Source organism: Oryx dammah, unplaced genomic scaffold, assembly GCF_014754425.2.
Source record: "Oryx dammah isolate SB20612 unplaced genomic scaffold, SCBI_Odam_1.1 HiC_scaffold_21, whole genome shotgun sequence".
NCBI lineage: Eukaryota > Metazoa > Chordata > Mammalia > Artiodactyla > Bovidae > Oryx > Oryx dammah.
Window position 1 is genome coordinate 32,155,163 of NW_024070205.1, and position 19,865 is coordinate 32,175,027.

General features: G+C 43.8%; 1 pseudogene; it reads right to left on the reverse strand.

Annotated features, from left to right (window-relative positions):
- Positions 1-17,442: 17,442 nt before the first annotated feature.
- Positions 17,443-18,445, reverse strand: LOC120879833 (annotated as a pseudogene).
- Positions 18,446-19,865: the final 1,420 nt, after the last annotated feature.

Sequence of the window (19,865 nt, forward strand, 5' to 3'; positions counted from 1 at the left end):
AAAGTAGTTAAATTAAGGGCAGATGTAATCAGGATAGAAATAAGCAAAATCAGTGGTCTACTGGAAAATGTTTAACCACTAGCTCTCTGGAGGAATACAAGTCCTAATTTGTATAAATTGTTGATTTACATGGCGTAAATACTCCCACTATAACCAAGTTCAAGCTATGATATGACATCTACTGGCTTGCAAAATTCTTATAAAGTTAACCATCAACTCTTACGAACTAATATGAGCTCATTCCAGCACTGGTTAAAAAACTCGTTAAAAAACTAGGTGTTTTTTTTATGTACTGTTTATAAGAGACACAATACACAATGTAAAGACTGATAAAAAAGGTAACTGATAGGTTAAAGGTGAAAAATAAAATGGGGGAGGCATATACCATGCTAAAAATAATCATAAGAAAACTTAAATGGCTACATTATTTTCAGACATAGTAGATTTCAGGACAAAAAATATTACCAGGGACAAAAAATAATATTTAATAATGATAAAAATATCTCTTCATCCAGAAGAAATGACAAAAATTCTATGTATGCAATGAATAAGAGAACTTTAAAACATACTGAGCAAAACCTACAGAATTGAAAGACAAATATATTCAAGATTAGTTTCCATAGCCCCTTTTCCATATCGACAGGACAACAATTGGGGATTGAAAACCAGGGTGCTACAGAAGACTTGAACGACATTGTCAATCATTTTGACCTACTTGGCATTTATAGAAAGTTATTCCAATCAACAGAAGAATAAGTTTTCTTTTCAACTGCATGTGTAACCTTCATCAATTTAAGCCATATGCTGTCCCATAAAACAAGTCAATAAATTTAAAATATTAAATGTGTCTGACCATAGTAACATTTTATTAGAAATAAAAGATCCAAAAAGATATCTGGATTATATCCAAATCTTTAGAAAGCAAACAACAAACATTCTTAAGAAAAGTTTGCAAGAGACAATGGAACATATTTTAAGCTGAATATAATAAGAACATAAGAAGGAAATCACAAAAGAAATTAGAACATGTTTGAAACTGAATGGTAATGAAAACACAGCATATGAAACTTTGGGTGATATAGCTAAAAGCACTTAGAGTGAAATTTATAGCTGTGAGTGTTTATATCACAAAGAATAAAGTTGTAAGATCAAGATTACTGATTTATTTTTTCCACTTTAAGAATCTAGAAAGAAAAAAAGCAAATTTTTAAACAAGCAAGTAAACTAAGGAAATACTAAAGGCAGGATTGAAAATCCCAGTGAATAAAATATCAAAAGAAAATAAATTGCTTAAAAAACTAGTTCTTTGAAATAACCATTAAAAGCATAAACTCCAGCTAGACTAATAAAAAGGAGACAAAACAAAATCAGACAACATCAAATCAGACAACAAATAAAGGTGGTATATAGATCATCCAGACAATAAAAGGGAAATATTAGGTTGTTGGGGCTTCCCAGGTGGCACTAGTGGTAAAGAACCTGCTTGACAATGCAGGAGACATAAGAGACCCTGGTTTGATTCCTGGATCAGGAATACCCCCTGGAGGAGGGCTTGACAACCCACTCCAGTATTCTTGCCTGGAGAATCCCATGGACAGAGGAGCCTGGCAGACCACTGTTGCAAAGAGTCAGACACAACTAAAGTGACTTAGCATGCATGCTCTAGGTTGTTAGGGACAACTTTATGAGAAGTTCAGCAATTCAAATGAAATGCACATACTGCTTAAAAGATGCAAGTTACTAAAACCGATACAAGAATAAGCAATTTGGTATAGCTGCATATGTATTAAAGCAATTGAATTCACAACTAAAGGCCTTCCACAATGAAAATTCTGATCCATGTGGCTTCATACTGATGAAGAAATTATACTAGTCTTACACAACTTCTTTCACAAAATAAAAGAATAAATGCTTCTCAGCTCATTTGTGAGTTGAGACCAAGACAGAATTAAAAAAAAAAAAAATACAGACCAACACTCCTTATTAAATTAGATGCAAAAATCCTCAATACAATTTCACCAAATCAAATTCAGATATATTGATATATAAAAAGATAACTAATGCTTATCCCAGGAATATGAATAGGTTAAATATTCCAAAAATCAACTATCTATTATATTACATTAAGAGAATAAAAGGGAAAAATTCATACAGTTATTTCAATGGATGAAGAAAAAGCATCTGACAAAATTAAAGGCCCACAATGTTAAAAACCCTTAGCAAAGTAGAAATAGAGGAAACATCCTCAATCAATAAAGGACAGGTAAAAAATGAAACAAAACAGTCCAAAACAAAACAAAAGCAAAAGCAATTTTTATTGATAAAATTGCACTTAATGATGAGACCCTGAATACTTATAGGAACATGGCAAGAATGTCTATTCTCACTATTTTTATTCACTATTTTACGGAACTTCCTAGCCAGTGCAATAACAAAGGAAAAGAAATAAAGGGCATACAAATTAGACAGGAAGCAATAAAACCATCTTTATTTGTAGACGATAGGATCATGTAAATATGTAGAAAAATCCTAAGGAAACTCCAAAAATATTACCACAACAAATAGCTAAATCTATTTAGCAAGTTATCTGAAGTGAACATACAAAAATAAAGTTCATCTCTGTACGATAGCAACAAACAAATGGAAAATGAAATTTTAAAAATAGTTGCTTATAATAGCATCAACAAAGTGAAATATTTAAGAATCTGTATATAGTCAATATAGTCATATACATCTAACATATGTACTGTATTCACTGTTGTTGTTTAGTCACTACGTCGTGTCTGACTCTTTGTGACCCCATAGACTCTAGCCCACTAGGTTCCTGTGTCCATGGGGTTCTCTACACAAGAATACTGGGGTAGGTTGCTATTTCTTTCTCCAGGGGATCTTCCTGACCCAGGAAACGAACCCACGTCTCTTATATCTCCTGCACTGGTAGGCAGATTCTTTACTGAGCCACCTGAGAAGCCCCCATATACTGTTATATATCCCCCATATTTTTATTTACATATATGTATACACAGAAAAACTGTACACCCCAAAACTACAATTTTGCTGAAAGAAATGAAAAAATCTACATAAATGAAGAGGAATATCTTGTTCAAAGACTAAAAACTCTACTTTGAAATGTTAATTCTTCCCAAATACATATATAAATTCATATAATTCCTATCAAAATCCAAGAAGATTTTTTTAAATGGACAAACTGATTCTAAACTTTAGCTAGAGATGCAACATAACCTAGAAAAGGCAAAATTATTTTGAAACAAAGAAGTGGCTAAGTGTTCTGGGTGCTATAACAATGCCATAAATGCTGTGGTTTAATAGCGGAAATGTACTTTTCATTGTTATGGTTGGTGGTGGGGAAATCCAAGACCACACGGTGAAACAGGGGAGGAGAGAGAGAGGATGAAAGCTGGGTTTCCAAGGAGGGCCGTGAACCGCAACTCTCTTGGGGGGTCCCACTCTAACAACCTCATCTGAACACAAACACCTCACAGATATCACACTTCCAAATGCCATTCTGGCACAGTTCAGGGTCCTGACATGAATTTGGTGTCAATACAAACATGGATCCAAAACAAATAGCAAAGTGGGAGACCTGCCACATCTTGATTTCAGTCCTTACCATAAAACCACTATAACTGAGACAGTGACACCCATAGGGATATACTTTTAAGTCAGTGCAACAGAAAAGAGATTCAAGAGATATGTTCATAGATATACAATCAACTAACTTTCAATAAAGGTATCAAGATAATTTAATGGGAAAATCGTTGTCTTTTCAAAAATTGTGCTGATTTTACACATAGTAGGTGGCATTAGAGCACCATAGTAGGTGACATGGAACAACAGACTGGTCCCAAATTGGGAAAGGAGTACATCAAGGCTGTAGAGTCACCTTGCTCATTTAACTTATATTCAGAGTATGTCATGCAAAATGCCGACTGGATGAAGCACAAGCTGGAATCAAGCTTGCTGGGAGAAATATCAATAACCTCAGATATGCAGATGACACCACCCTTATGGCAGAAAGGGAAGAGGAACTGAAGAACCTCTTGATGAAAGTGAAAGAGGAGAGTGAAAAAGCTGGCTTAAAACTCAACATTCAGAAAACTAAGATCATGGCAACTGGTCCCATTGCTTCATGGCAAATAGATGGGGAAACAATGGAAACAGTGAGAGACTTTATTTGGGGGGGCTCCAAAATAACTTCAGATGGTGACTGCAGCCATGAAATTAAAAGACGTTTGCTCCTTGGAAGAAAGCTATGACAAACCTATACAGTATATTAAAAAGCAGAGACATTACTTTGCTGACAAAGGCCCATCTAATCAAAGTTATGGTTTTTCCAGTAGTCATGTATGGATGTGAGAGTTGGACTATAAAAAAAGCTGAGTGCTGAAGAATTGATGCTTTTGAACTGTGTTGTTGGAGAAGACTCTTAAGAGTCCCTTGGACAGCAAGAAGATCAAACCAGTCAATCCTAAAGGAAATCAGTTCTGAATATTCATTGGAAGGACTGATGCTAAAGCTGAAGCTCCAATACCCTGGCCACCTGATGCGAAGAACTGACCCATTGCAAAAGACTGTGATGCTGGGAAAGATTGAAGGCAGGAGGAGAAGGGGGCGACAGAGGATGAGATGGTTGGATGGATGGCATCACTGACTGAGTAGACATGAGTTTGAGCAAGCTTCATGAATTGGTGGTGGACAGGGAAGCCTGGTGTGTTGCAGTCCATGAGGTTGCAAAGAGTTGGACATGACTGAGCGACTGAACTGAACTGAAGTGGCCCTGGTGATAAAGAACCTGCCTGCCAATGCAGGAGATGTAAGACACATGGGTTCAATCCCTGGTCAGGAAGATCCCCTGGAGGAGGGCATGGCAACCCACTCTAGCATTCTTGCTTGGAGAGGAGCCGGCAGGCTATAGTTCGTAGGGACACAAAGAGTCAGACACGGCTGATGTGACTTAGCAGAGCACCTTATAGTTCTGGACTAGCTAAATGGCAAAGTGAAAATACATGTGTGGCAAGAATGAGGAGCAACACGTGTGCTCAAATGTTGCTGGGTGTAACTGGACATTTCGGAAAATCATTTGATGGACAGATTCTTTACTTCTCATACAATCTAGCAATTGACTCTTGGACATTTGCATGTGTGCTCAGTGGCCAAGTCATGTCCGACTCTTTGCAACCCCGTGTACTGTATCCCGCCAGGCTCCTCTGTCCATGGAATTTTCCAGGCAAGAATACTGGAATAGATTGCCATTTCCTCCTCCAAGGGATCTTTCCGATGCAGGAATAGAACCCATGTCTCCTGTGTCTGCATTGGCAGGCAGGTTCTTTACCACTGAGCCACCTGAGAAGCCCCCTGGGCATTTACCATATAGAAATGAAACCAGAGCTTTAATTGTCACAGCCCAGCCTGGAGAAGACCCAGCTTTCACCTACAGGTGATTGGCTGTAGACAGTGTGGTACCACCACATGAAGGAACATCTGAAGCAACACACAGGATTAGAGTTCCAACACACAGTAAAGCCAAAGAGCAAAATGAGGCAAAGGGACAGAAAGGACATGCTGTGTGGTTCCGCATGGATAAAATTCCGGAAGAGACACAGAGCAGGTCAGAGTTTGCATGGGGCTAGGGGCCAGGGTCTGGGGCAGAGTTGTCTTGCTACCAGGTGGCTTATATCTATATGTGTTTCAGAGCTCATTTAAGTCTGCATTTCAAAGGGGGTGCTTTTGAATGCTTGTAAATTATACCTCAATTAAGTTTTTTGTTTCTTTAGTTTTTGTTTTTTTTGTCATTAAAAAAAAGTATTGAAATATAGTTGATATACAATGTTTGAACTGCTTGTAGTCCAAGGTATTTTCAAGAGTCTTCTCTAACACCACAGTTCAAAAGCATCAATTTTTTGGCTGTCAGCTTTCTTTCTGGTCCAACTCTCACATCCATACGTGACTATTAGAAAGACCATAACTTTGATCATATGGGCCTTTGTTGACATCTGTCCTTCCAATGAATATTCATGGTTGATTTCCTTTAGGATTGACTGATGTGCTCCCCTTGCTGTCCAAGGGACTCTCAAAAGTCTTCTCCAGCACAATTGGAAAGCATCAATTCTGTGGTGCTCAGCTTTCTTTCTGATCCAGCTGTAACATCTGTATATGATCACTGGAAAAACTATAGCTTTGGCTATATGGACCTTTGTTGGTGAAAAGATAAATAAATATTTATTTATTTATTTTGAACAGACTTGAACAACTTCACTTGGCCAGGAATGGCCAAGAAACACAAGAAAAAGTGCTCAATATCATTGATCCTCAGAGAAATGCAAAAGGAAGTCACTAGACTATACTCTTTTGCACCTATGAGCTTGACGAATTTTGACATTGGATGGCTGAGATGGTAAAGTGTCTGCCTGCAATGCGGGAGACTCAGGTTTGATCCCTAGGTCAGGAAGATCACCTGGAGAAGGAAATGGCAATCCACTCCAGCACTCTAGCCTGGAAAATCCCATGGACGGAGGAGCCTGATAGGCTACAGTCCATGGGGTCGCAAAGAGCTGGACACGACTGAGCAACTTCACTTTCACTGTTTGTTGAGTGTGTAGAACAGAAGCATAGTAAACGTAGTAATTGTTACAAGCACTTGGTGACCCAGTTGCAGGTAATCTATTAGACTTGAACACATATGTTCCCTATGACCTACTGGTTTCCCTCCCAGGCATATACCTGGTCCAGAAGCTCACCTGGACAAGTGCAGCCCCAAACTGGAAATAAGCCAGACTTCCATTAGTGGTGGACTAGATACAGGAACTTACAATGAGATACTTAAGCAGCAACAAAGAGACGGACATGCATGGGTGAATCTCACACATGTAGCATCAACAAAAAGATGCTAGACTTGGAATACACACAGAATGATTCCTGTGTGTTGCATTCCACAACAAGCAAGCCTGACATGCGGGGGGCAGGGATGCACAACAAGGCAGCATCACCATAGCAACAGCAACACCGAGAGCAAGAACGTCATGATAAAAGTCAAGATAAGACCCTCTGTGTGGAAGGGACGTTTGAGGTCTTCCTGCACTGGCAATGTTACGTGTCTTGATGTAGGTGACACTTTTACGACTGTGTGCTTTAGTACTCCCCTTTAATTTGAACAGGTATGTTTTATGCACCTTTCTGTATGGATATTACATTTCACAACTTGGTAAATTCAAAAAAATCAGCAGAATACAGGGTGGTCATTGAAAGCTTCAGACACACAGGGCTAATGAACACAGTTGCCCAGACTGTGCTCTGTGCAATGCCTAAGGAAGCTACCAACATAGACACCGTGACCCCAAAAGGGAGTCAAGAGAGTAGAACTGAGTGCTTGGTCTGAAGTCTGGAGAGGCAGGCACCATGGAGAAGCAGGAGGTGTGCAGAGACCAAGAAGGAAGGGCGAGAAGGCAGAAGGCCAGCCAGGACAGTGCGGAGATGGGAGGAGGACCCCTACAGAGCACCTCCTCAGGGACCCCCTCCTCCCAGGGCCCCACAGCACTCCTGAGCTCTGCCACCTCATTTCCCACTCCCAGAAGCAACTGGAATCAGATCTGCCAGTGGTCAGAGCCCCAGGCCCCTCCCAGGGAGAAAGCAGATGATACACTTTGAGAGTGAAGAGGGCTGGAAGGATGACAAAGATAACTGCAGCCTCTCCCACAAATGGGGACTTAGGTCACCTTGCCAGTCAGGGTTTTTCTGGTTTGTAGAGCAAGCCCAGAGCAGAGGGATGTGACCTCCTCAAGGTCACAGGAAGCCTCCAAATCAGGCAGTTCCCCTCTATGGCCTTCTCGCTTCCTATTCTAATTTGCTGGATTAACTCCCCTTAATGACTCCTGATAGGTAGAAATGTTATTCTGTTAACATATTTGCATGATAATAGGAATTCAGTATCTCAATGGAAGGAACATCAGTGCCAGTCCAGGGAAGGCCAGTGAAGCAAGAGCATGCCACTGGGGGTTCTGGACTTCTCTGGAATTGGAGAAGAACCCTGGACCCCTCCTCAGGGAAGGTGACACTAGCCCTTTGTTTACAGGCTTTGAGGAATTTGTGTACAGGCTTTGAGGAGGTTTGCAGACATCCTCTGCCCCCACCAGTCCATCAGAGACTCAGGCTGACCCCATGAGGGAAGCTAGCTTTAGTCCTAATGACTGCTTGATGGTGGGCAGGAGAGAGAAGGCCTCTGTCATGGGGAGAGAGACAGGGAGACAGGGAGATAGAAAGAGACAGAGAGACAGAGGCAGAGAGAAAGAGCAACAGAGACATTCTCTTCTGCTAAGACCAAGTAACAGCCCAAGTCCACCCAGTGCCCATGCTGGATCAGGCACTATATTAGGCACCTCATGGGGGATGTCTTGACCCCTGAGCAGAGACAGGGGTGTGAGATGCTGAGTCCTTGGGTCAGGAAGGGGCCTAGGCCACAGCACTTCAGGTCCAGGTGGGCTAGGAGCCCCTTTGTCATTCAGTCCCTAAGTCGTGTCTGACTCTTTTTGACCTCATGGACTGCAGCACACCAGGCTTCCCGGTCCTTCACCATCTCTTAGAGCTTGCTCAAACTCATGTTCATTGAGTCAGTGATGTCATCCAACCGTGTCATCTTCTGTCACCCCCTTCTCCTCTTCTCCTCCTGGCTTATAATAAAAGCTGAGTACAGAACAAAAAAATCTCAGACAACAACAAAACCCACCCATCATTAGCCTCTGTCCAAGCTCAATGATTGTGATTAAGGCAAAGAAGAATGGAGTCTAGGGTATTTTAAGCTACAGTCAGTGTATCATTTTGAAAAATGGGAAGCTGGACTCCGGAAACACAGGTTAGCAGCCCCTCAACAGGACAGCAATGCTCTTTCTAAATAACTATTTGTATCCCTGCTTCTCAGCCTCTACTTCCTTTTATTCAGGCCAGAGGCTAGCTGCAAGCCCTTTCTGTCTGGCAATTGCAGTGCTGGTTCAGGATGCCAAGCTAAAGTTCCCCAGGTAATGCCTGGGAGGACCAGGGGGCCAAGAGGAGCCCACCCTCCTCAGGCCCCTGTCAGCTAGCCTTCACCTTGAGCTGACCCCGGGGCCACAGGCAGAGACCTCAGGGCAGATTCCACTCTCCCCATTATGCACTTGGTTTAGACTGATGGCCCCACCCCATACCCACACAGACGCACTCAACAGTATGCGTGCAAATGGACAAGGGCACCTTCACCCCCATGGCCCATTCGCCAAGTGCATGTACACAGATGGTACCCCCAAATGTGGTTAAACAGCACCCACCCCATCCAGCACCCAGCCCCCTGCAGCCACCCACGGGCGCGGTCCCTTATGAATTCAGAGTCCAGAAGAGCCCTGGGTTCTCCCCTGCATGGGAGCAAAAGTCATGTTGCTTCTGCCTTCTCTCTGCTCCTTCATGTGTTAATTCATCTTTTTCTCCCCTTTGGGGATGCAAGGAAGGGGCTGCTGCTGGTCCAGAGCAGATATCTGTCTGACACCTACTGGGCATAAATGTCAATGCAGCCACGTATTGATGAGTTGGGATTTTTTCCCATTCTTCTCACTGATTAAGATACAGTTCCTGGGGGAAGTAAAGGGGTTTGCAGGAGTAGGTATGCCATGAGCCCAAGAGTGTGTGCAGAGAGCCTGCAGATGTGTGAAGGTGGGGGTGTACACATAGGCAGGGCAGGGGTCCATGTCACTTGTATGGTGGGAACACGGGTGTGTAGGAATGTGTGCATGAGAGCTTGCATGGGGAATATAGCAGTGACTTCTGCTGGTAATGACGCTCCTGGGAGCATGTGTCTGAGGCCATGGGAATGTCACCAAGACAGTGGACCTGTGGACCTGTAGGGTGGCCCTGCCGGGGGTCTGTGTGCACCTGGGATTAGGGGTGTGTGTTCACGTGTGATGTGTGGGAGGTTGCTACTGTTCAGGCTGGGGGTGCAGAGGGGTCTTTACATTTCCACGGGAGGTCCTTTCTCAGACATGGGCTCTTCCCTTACTCTCCTTCAGCCAGAAGATGGATGCATGGTTTTACTTCAGGGATGAGAAGCATGGTTTCCTGAGTGTTCTCATGTTCTCACCTAGAGAAGTAGCCAGGTGTCTCACCTAAACACACACACACACACATACACACACACACACACACACACACACACACACACACACACACACGCCTGGCATAACCTCAGACATCAGGAAGCAAAGTGCTCTCATCTCACAAGAGGTGAGTCCACAGAAGCAGGACACTGGGAAGAGAGCTCTGTCTGGCTCATGGTCAGCTCAGGCACCTGCGTTGTGCCCAGGGCCTCTGTGATGGCCAGCAGTCCATCAGCTCTGCTGTACTTGGTTTTAGGTGCAAAGAGACTTAATTAGGATCTTCCCCAAACTGACGGTTCTGGAAAACATTGATGATGAAGATGAGGACAGAGGTCCACAAGGGCTCAGAATGTGGCAGGCGCCCCACCGAATGCTTTCTGTGCTTCGTCTCATTTAATCTCCATAAGGACTCCAGTGGGCTGTCTCTCTCCTCCCTGAGACTCTGAGAAGAGAGCTCACCTTGGTTACCTGTGGATGATGGCCAGCTGCCCCTCCCCTTTCTTTGACCCCTCTAACCCTCTGTGAATAACTGCCTGTAAAGAGTCTACTCTTTCTATCCATCCTGTACTGGCATATATGGAAGTCCTGTGATCAAGTTCAGGGCAGAGGAGGGTGCATAAAACCCAGGCCTACGGCTTTCCAGGGGGTCATTCCCTAGACTGGATCAACTCTGCCCTCCCCTCATCCACCCTTGTTTCCAGCAAGAGCTGGTGCCTCCATGACCCACAGACAGATGCTCTAAGCTAAGGGTGCAGAGCTGCCCTGCTGGCTGTGGAGCTCACTTCTGAACTGGAACACAAGTGGGAAAGTTTCTTCCATGTCAACTTGGTCCTCTGGTTAGAGCAGATATGGAAACTACCATAGTCACACCAGCAGAGGACGAGATGGTTGGATAGCATCACCGACTCAATGGACAAAATCCAGGAAATGGTGAAGGACGGGGAAGCCTGGTGTGCTGCACTACAGTGGGTCACAAAGAGTCAGACATGACTTAGTGACTGAACAACAATGTGGTCACACTGAAAATGTGGAGGTTGAGTCAGCCAGGCCCCAGATCTTGCCAGCTGGAAGCTGAGCCCTTGAGTGCATCCTTCTGTGCAGTTTCAAAACACCAGGAACATCAGTGAGGGTGCCCCACATCTTAAGAAGGATGAATTGGGAAGAGTCAGAATGTTAGAGCTGTCAGCAACTTTCTGTCAATTTTAGCAAAGCCCAGCAGGAGAGGAGCCCGGATTGCAGCCAGTTGCTCTGCAGGCAGGCAGTGGGGAGAAGGCTGGAAGCCCCCTCAGGGAACACTCTCCATTGGTGCCCAAGCACTAAGTGGACAGAAACCTGGGACCTTGTCACCTTGAGATTTAAACTGCTTTTGAACCCCAGACAATGGGATGTAAGGGTGGAAACTATGCCTTTCACAAGAGCCCCCATTACTACTTTTTGGCCAGACAGTAGAGCCTGTCCAGCTGACAGCAGAAGGTGGAGGGTGGGACCTCCCAACCTCGTCTACCATGCCTACTGGTCTCAGAGAATCATCACTGAGGGGAATAGGAAGAAGTGATGGTGGCATAGAGGCCTGAAAACAGATGAGAAACTGTAGGCTTCAGCTTCATATATAAGAAGGACTCAGCCTGTGATTACTAAGGCTGGATGCTTGTAAGACTTGAACTAGTTTGGCAAATAGGGTAAAACCTTTACCTGCAAATGCTATGAGCATTCAACCTGAAAGTAAGCACCATCTCTCCCAAACTCTATCCCTTAAGTGGGTACTCTGCCCTTCTCAAATGCACCAGGGTACTCCAGAGTAAGAGCTGGACCATGGATAATGGATGATGATCTTCTTGGAGAAGCAGAACCAAGAGCTAAATTGGAAGGACTGATGCTGAAGCTGAAACTCCAATACTTTGGCCATCTGATGGGAAGAACTGACTCATTTGAAAAGACCCTGATGCTGGGAAAGATTGGGGGCAGGAGGAGAAGGGGACGACAGAGGTTGAGATGGCTGAATGGCATCACTGACTCAATGGACTTGAGTTTGAGTAAATTCTAGGAGTTGGTGATGGACAGGGAGGCCTGGCATACTGCAGTCCATGGGGTCACAAAGAGTTGGACATGACTGAATGACTGAACTGAACTGAACTGAACTTCCCTTTAGTTTGAATTTTGGGTGTGATCCATAACTTTGTAAGAATTTTAAAATAATCCATCCAAAATTAATGCATTTTACTACTGCTGCTATGTTGTATTGAGTTACACCGCTGTATAATCAAACTATCCTGTATGCTATAGGTCAGCTCATCAATGGAGATATATAGGATTGTTGTCAAAGCATTTATTTCATCAGCTGTTTCACTGGGTCTGTGGTATTGCATGTTGTTTCAGCTAAAATTTTTAGACTTGATTGAGTTGAGAGCCATTGGATACATCAAGACTGGATCCAGTTCCTAGCACATAACACCTGAGATCTTACACTGGCCATTCTGGTAGAGTTTTACGCCTTACAGATACAATTCCAGTAAAGTCTATTTTGCTATTTTCACAGTGGAAGAATAAGGATGGTGAGTTTGTAAACATACACACAGCACTTTTAAGTGTGGTCCTGAGAGTATGTTCACAAGTGGATGAAGAGAACAAACCATTTTCATGTCCCACATTTGGTTCTGTATTCTCCAAATCATGTTTCTCCTCCACTAAATACATAATCCAGCCCTGGGCAGTGGGAAGGCATTCTTATTTCAAGGTGTAACAGTTCTTGCATCTTTAGGTCACAACTGTAGATGAGTTGAAATGTGGGCAGCAGGAGAATTTCTAGAAGCTATCCCTATGCAGATAGCAGAGCCCTATATGTGGAAACACACCCACTAATCCCAGTGAACCCCTAGCTACATTGTCCCATCCTATCGGCCACTCCAACGCCCCCAGACAGGAAAGGTAATGTGATGGGGACATGCTGGAGAGAAAAGGAACAGTGGCTTAACCACTGCAATGACAGTGCCTTCTGAGAACTGTATAAAAATACTACAATGCAATCCCTAAGAAACCCATGAATTATTTAAGTAGGAAAAAATTGAACAGTTGGAAAATATTGGAGGAACCATCAAGATAGTTTAAGGTTGAGCTTTCAAAGTTGATGTGGAGAGAGAATGTGATTTTGCATCAGGAGGCAGAGTCTGGACCCAAACTCATCATTGACTTCCCATGAGATCTGGGCAAATCGGTTCCCTCTCTGCACCACCATTTCGTGGTGAGTAAAACCAGGTGGTGAGAATGTCATCTCCATCTACCTGCTCCAGTTGTCATGAGGACCACACCACTGAGCACAGCAGGAAGTGCTGTGTTCTAGGGAACTGAGTTATTATCAATGCTCTGATGTTTGGGGAAAGCTGGAAATCAGCTTCCATAGAGCACATTTCATAACTACATGCTAATTAGCAAGACAACCTTGATTCCAAGAAGGCACTTGTCTAAATACCTCCATTTGCAAAATCTCTCTTCATTTTTCCATTGTTCATTAATTCAGAAAAATATCTGAGCACCTGCTCCATGCTGGATGCTGGCATTACAGAGGTGAATAAGCCGGTGAAGTCCCTGCTCTCATTTGAATCATGGAAGTAAACCTGGAGACAGATGAGACCAGACTGGACCAACCCTTCCTCACCACTAGGTAGTAATGGGCTGGAGTCTATTCTGCCAGGAGCCATGTTCAAAGATAGAACAAACCACAACCCCTGTTGGATCTGGACAGATCCAGATCCATCCTGATCATCAAGCTAGTCTCCTTGTGGTGGTGGTGATGGGGTAGGTGGCTGTAGGTGTTGATGAAGTTGCTGCTGTGCCTGTTGGCTTCAGTGATGCTGTTACTGAATTTAAGCTCGTACTACTTGAGACAGGCCAGTAAATCAAAAGATGAATTGTGAGGGCAAGGAATAGTGACCTTGTTCAGAAAGTCAGCAGACTGAGAAGATGGTGGACTAGTGTCCAAAGCAACCATCTTATTCAAGTTAGAATTCAGAGTTCTTTTATATTAAAAGGGATGGGAGTGTGCTTGGTTGTTTCAAACTTCTTTGTGCTGGAATACTTTGTTCTTGCAGCTGTCCATAGGTCAAGCCAACATGTTCCTGTAAGTCTCCAAGAAGACAAATATGATTCTCTATTCTGTGACTTTTTATCTCTATATAAATGGAAAAGTATCACACCCTTAAATGTCAAAGCCTTGAGAAGGGACTATCGTGTCTCTTTTAGGCTGTAGGCAACATTCTTCACTTGTAGCAAAATCAACAGAATACAAAGTTTAGAGTAAAATAAGTAGATCCACTTATGGAGTCAGATTTATTATTCTTTGTTACAGTCATTGTGGTGGTGGTGGTATTTGTAGTGGTTGTTTCTGATGTGTAGTGGTTGCAACTACTAATTTTTTGTGGTTGTTGTAACTATTATTATGTTGATGGTGGTAGTGTTGCTGTGATGGTTATTGTACAAGGTTGTTATGGCCTTGGTAGTGGTTGTGATGGTTGCAGTTGCTGATTTTGTGATTGTTGCAATGGTGTTGGTTATGGTTGTTGATATCACTGTTGCTGGGATGGTGGAGGTGGTTGATATTGCTTAATGGTGGTGATGGTTATAGTTCTGATGGTGGTGGTAATCATGGTTGATGCTATTGTGTGAATGTTGGTGATGCAGTGATATTGCTGGTGTTTACAATTGATGATGTTGTTATGGTTGCTGCAGTGGTGGAAGCATTATGGTGGTATCAGTTGCCATTGATGTTGTAGCACTGTTGGTGGTTTTGGCAGTTGTGGTGGTTGTTGCAATGGCAGTAGTGGGTGTTGTGATGCCACTGTTGGGGTGGTGGAGGTAGTGGTTGCAGTTTTTGTTATGATGGTGGTGGTGAAGATTGTTGCTATGGTAGTGGTTATGGTGGTACTTGGTGTGGTGTCATGGGGATGGTGGTGCATATTGTGATGCTACTGTTGTTGGGGTATAGTTGTTGTGGTTGTTCTTATAGTGGTGTTGGTGATGGTGGTGATGGTGGTGGTACTGATGGGTGTTGTGGATGATGTGGTGGTGTTGGCAGTTGGTGTTGTTGCAATAGTAGTGGTGGTGGTGATTTGGTGGTGGTGAGGTTGTGATGTCACTGTTGGGGTAGAAAAGGTGGTGAATATCTGGACTGTATCTGTTTCCAAGTACATCCACCATGGCCTCTTTTCCCAGATAACCACACCGACTTACTTTAATTATTGATAGAGAAGTTAATTAAAACATGGAGCTTCCACAAATCCCAAAGTGCTGGTCTTCAAACCTGCTCTCCTTGCCATTTATTATGACCCTTTGTTAACAGGCAGTGATCCAGCCTTCAGTCTTTGTGACAACATTCCAATCCCAGCCAATTTAAATAATTCTCCCAGTAAAAAGTCCACAAGATGCTGTCAAACATTTTATGAATCTAAATATATAGCACTAACTGTATCTAATCATTTTTTGTTTAAATCTTATTGGGAGGAAACAAGTGATAAAGGATATCTGGCAAAATTTGCTTCTGTGAATCCCTCCTATTATTGTTCAGGAACAGGAAATCTTCTATTTCCTCTCCTAATTTTTCCATTATTTTATTACTTAAAGGGAATCTGCTGTGCGACATCTGAGAGCAGCTTTGATCAGTGAGAGTGGGCCTTCTGCATACTGCCTCTTGTTCACCAGCTCCCTGTGGTCTCACACCACTGGCATCTCCAGGAGTGTTGCCATCCTTGGACTTGTGCCCCAATCCAGCCACCAGCTGCTTCCTCTTTGTTGGGTCTCAATTCCTTCATCTCCAAGTCAGGGATCATCACACCAACCTGCAGGACTGTCCTGCAGACAAACTGTGATTAGGACACTGAACTCAAAACTGAGCCTGACTTGGAGGAGCAGCCCCTTTGACAACAAGCCAGTATCCCCTAGAAAACAGGGCTGAGCATTCTCTTCTCTACTAGCCAGCTCCTCCCTCCTAGGGACCACTGGCCAGATGGGCTTGGATACATGGGCACAGACCTTCCTCCTCAATCTCCGGGCCTTTCTCACGCAGGCCGGACACACAAATTGGAAAATAGCAAGAAGGCAGCAGCCAGTCCTTGAGAAGCCCATGCCCTGGAGGAGTCTGTGTTCTGGTGGAGAAGTGAGGAGAAGCATATCTGGCTTCACAAGATACGGGGCTCAGGGAAGTAGGAAAATAGGGGGTTCTTAAACCAAACAGGGGATTAAACCAAACACAGTGTCCTCCTCAGTGTGGAACCTTGTGTTTCTGAGCAGTTCACACACCCATGAAGCTGTTTCCTGGGAGAAGGAAACGCTTGTCATAACAGACCATGCCGGATCACGCACATGCTTTGTTTTGTTTCACTGACTTAAGAGCTAGCTGCAAAGGGTAGGCATTGTAATCCCTGATTTATAGAAAAGGGAGACAGAGGGCTTAACCTGTTGAAAGATTTCTCAAGCACACATCAAAGTCCATGCTCCACCAGTTAGGCTGAACATTGGGTCCTCTGTAGCACTTTTAGCCTTTCCGATGAGGAGCCCCAGGCAACCTGAGGAGGCAGACAGAGCATCCTCTTTATTACAGCCTTGCTCCAGACCCAGATCTTCCCTGACTGTTCAAAGCAGTGTCTCTGGGTCCAGAGTTCAAATCCCATTTTTGCCTTGGATGACACTGGACCAGCCATTAAAACCCTCTGGGCTTCAGTATCCCCACCTGTGACATGGACAAAATTGTATCTGATGATGTTGAGAGGACCGGATGAGTGAAGAGGAAAAAGCATTTAAAATTTGCTTGAAAAGTGAGTGTTAGTCACTCCAGTCATGTCTGATTCTTTGCAACCCCATGGACTGTAACCCACCAGGCTCCTCTGTCCATGGAATTCTCCAGGCAAGAATACTGGAGTGGGTTGCCATTCCTTTCTCCAGGGGATCTTCTCCACCCAGGGATTGAACCCAGGTTTCCTGCATTGCGGGTGTATTCTTTACCATTTGAGCCACCAGAATTTGCCTTATGTATTAGCAATTCTATCTGCCATGTTATATAAAAATAACCCACGTGGATTTGGGATAGAAAGTAGGCTTCATTTCATCAAATGGAAGGAGGTGGCTGCTTGAATCATGCTAGTGGGAAGATCAGGAGGTTGGGAAGGGTGCGATGATCTACTGGCTCCGCGTGAGGATGGTGGGGTTGTGTTGTAGGCTACTGGCCTTTTAAACAATGTCAGTACAGAGTTCAAGGGTGGAAAACATTGGCTGGTGGTTTCTGTTGTTTTTTTCACTTTTATTTATTTAGTTTTCCCTAAGTTTAAGTCCTTGAAGGGTACAGCATCCCACGGATTCTGTGTCCAGTGGCCTCAGCAGGAAGATTGCTTTGGAATTTGACATGAGCCATGCCAAATGTTTCCATGAGCTTGAGTTATCTCTCCCCAGATTGCTCTGGTTCTGTTAGGTTTTCTGCCAGGAGTTCCTATGTTGTTCTTTGCTCTGTACATATATGCACATCTCTTGCCTGGATAGAACTCAGTTTCAGCGAGGGCACATACATCTTCAGTTTGCAGGAGAGCTGTGTGCTCCTTCCCTCTGATTTCATAGACTCCACTCACAGCCAACAAAAATGGGTGTGGACCGCAGCCTTCCAGACTGGTCATTTCGGAAGTCCTGTTCCCAGCAGGTCTCCACAAAGTCCAAAATGGCCGGGCTGGTGTTTTCTTTCTTTCTTTCTTTTTAAAATTAATTTATTTTTTTATTTTACTTTACAATTCTGTATTGGTTTTGCCATACATTGACATGAATCCACCACGGGTGTACATGCGTTCCCAAACATGAACCCCCCTCCCACCCCCCTCCCCACCAGGACATGGTGTTTTCTTATTCCCAGGACCCACCAGGCCAATCCAGGCCAGGCACTGCACTGAACCCTCTCTGGCAGGAACTCATTTCATCCTCAGATGATCCGGTGTTGAATCTCTGTTTAGCTTAAGGCCATTTCTACAAAATGCTCAAGCATCTGAAGGAAGATATAAAAAGAACAGCTACCCCCAGACTTGTTTCCAATGATACCGACTCCAGATTGTGCACTTGAAATGGGGTAGCCCGCGTGGAGACGGGCCTGATTTGGAAGACTGCATATGCAAAAACTATGTCAACGATCACATAACTTTTATACAATTATATGTTCAAGTGATAATATTTGGTATCTGTTGGACTAAATAAATTATGTTATAATTTCTTTCTTTCTTTTTTTTTTTTTTTTTTTACTGTTTTTCAATGTGACTTCCAGGAAGCATGAAATTCCATACCCAGCTCATATTGCAATTCTATTGGAAGGCTCTACTGCAGAGTAGACATTTGCTGGATATGCCAGGCCCACTGCGGGAAGCCCCCAGGAGATTTTGAAGGCCATAGTTACCTAGACTTGGGCCAGTCTTGCAGAATAAGGGCTGACCCATGTGGGCTGGACATGATGAAAGGCAACAGGATGCCCCTCTGAAGGAGTGGGTGTGTATCTCTGCCCTGTGGTTTCCATGGTACAGGTGGGCAGACCCACCTCTCTGATCCTCTCTCTGGGTAGACTCCAACCCCACACGTGTCCTCTTTTTGGTCTTTACTCAGATGTCCCCTCCTCAGGGAAGCCTCTCTAGAGCTCTTGTATAAGACCCCCTCCTTGATACCTCACAATGCCACCCTTGCTTTAGTTTCTCCAAGGCATGTACGCTGTGGGACATACTCAGTGGTGAATAATTTTATATATCAGCTCAACTGTACTAAGGAATGTCCAGAGAGCTAGTGAAATATTATACTTGGGTCTGGGTGTGTTTCTTTTTCTTCTTTTTATTTATTTATTTATTGGCTGTGCCACAAGGCATATGGGATCTTAGTTCCCCAAACAGGGATCAGACCTGCACCCCCTGAATTGGAGTGCAGAGTCTTAACCACTGGACCACCAAGAAACTCCTCCATGGGCATGCTTCTGGAAGAGGTTAGCATTCAATTCAGTCTGTGAATGAAGAGCCCTGCCCTCACCAATGTGGGCAGCATCCTTCAATACTTTGGGGGCCTTAATGGAGCCAAAAGGCAAAGGAAGAGCAAGTTCTCTCTCATCTTGAGCTGGGACTTCCATCTTTTCCTTCACTTGGTCATCAGAACTCCTGCTTCTTGGGGCTTTGGACTCTGGGACTTTTATCAGAGGCCCTGTGGTTCTCAGGCCTTTGGACTTGAACTGAGTTATATCACCTGGTTTTCCTGGGTGTCCAGCTTGTGGATGGCGGATGGTGGGATGTGGTCTCTGTAACCACATTAGCCAACTCCTGTAATAAATTTCCTTTTATATATATGCATATATATATATAACACATATATAATGTATATGTTCACATGTAGATAATATATCTCCTATTGGTTTTCTCTGGAGAACTTTGACTAATCTGAGCACCTATTTCCCTGTTCAGCACTGGGGAAAAGAAACTGTGTCTTCTGTGTTTGCTGTTATTTCCCAGCACAGAGAACAGTGCCTGGTGGGCTGTCAGGAAACCTTCATGGGATGAGTAGGTGAATAGGTCTCAGAGACAGGAGACTACCCTGCATGATGCCTGAGGTCTGGCTAAGGGGGTCTTTAGCTCTTCAGCAGACCTGTTCCATATCTAGCCTGAAGAACATGGCCCCAGGATGACCCTGCATTTAAAGGGACCAGCTTGTATCCCATGAGACAGGCCTCCACCCTCCCCCTGC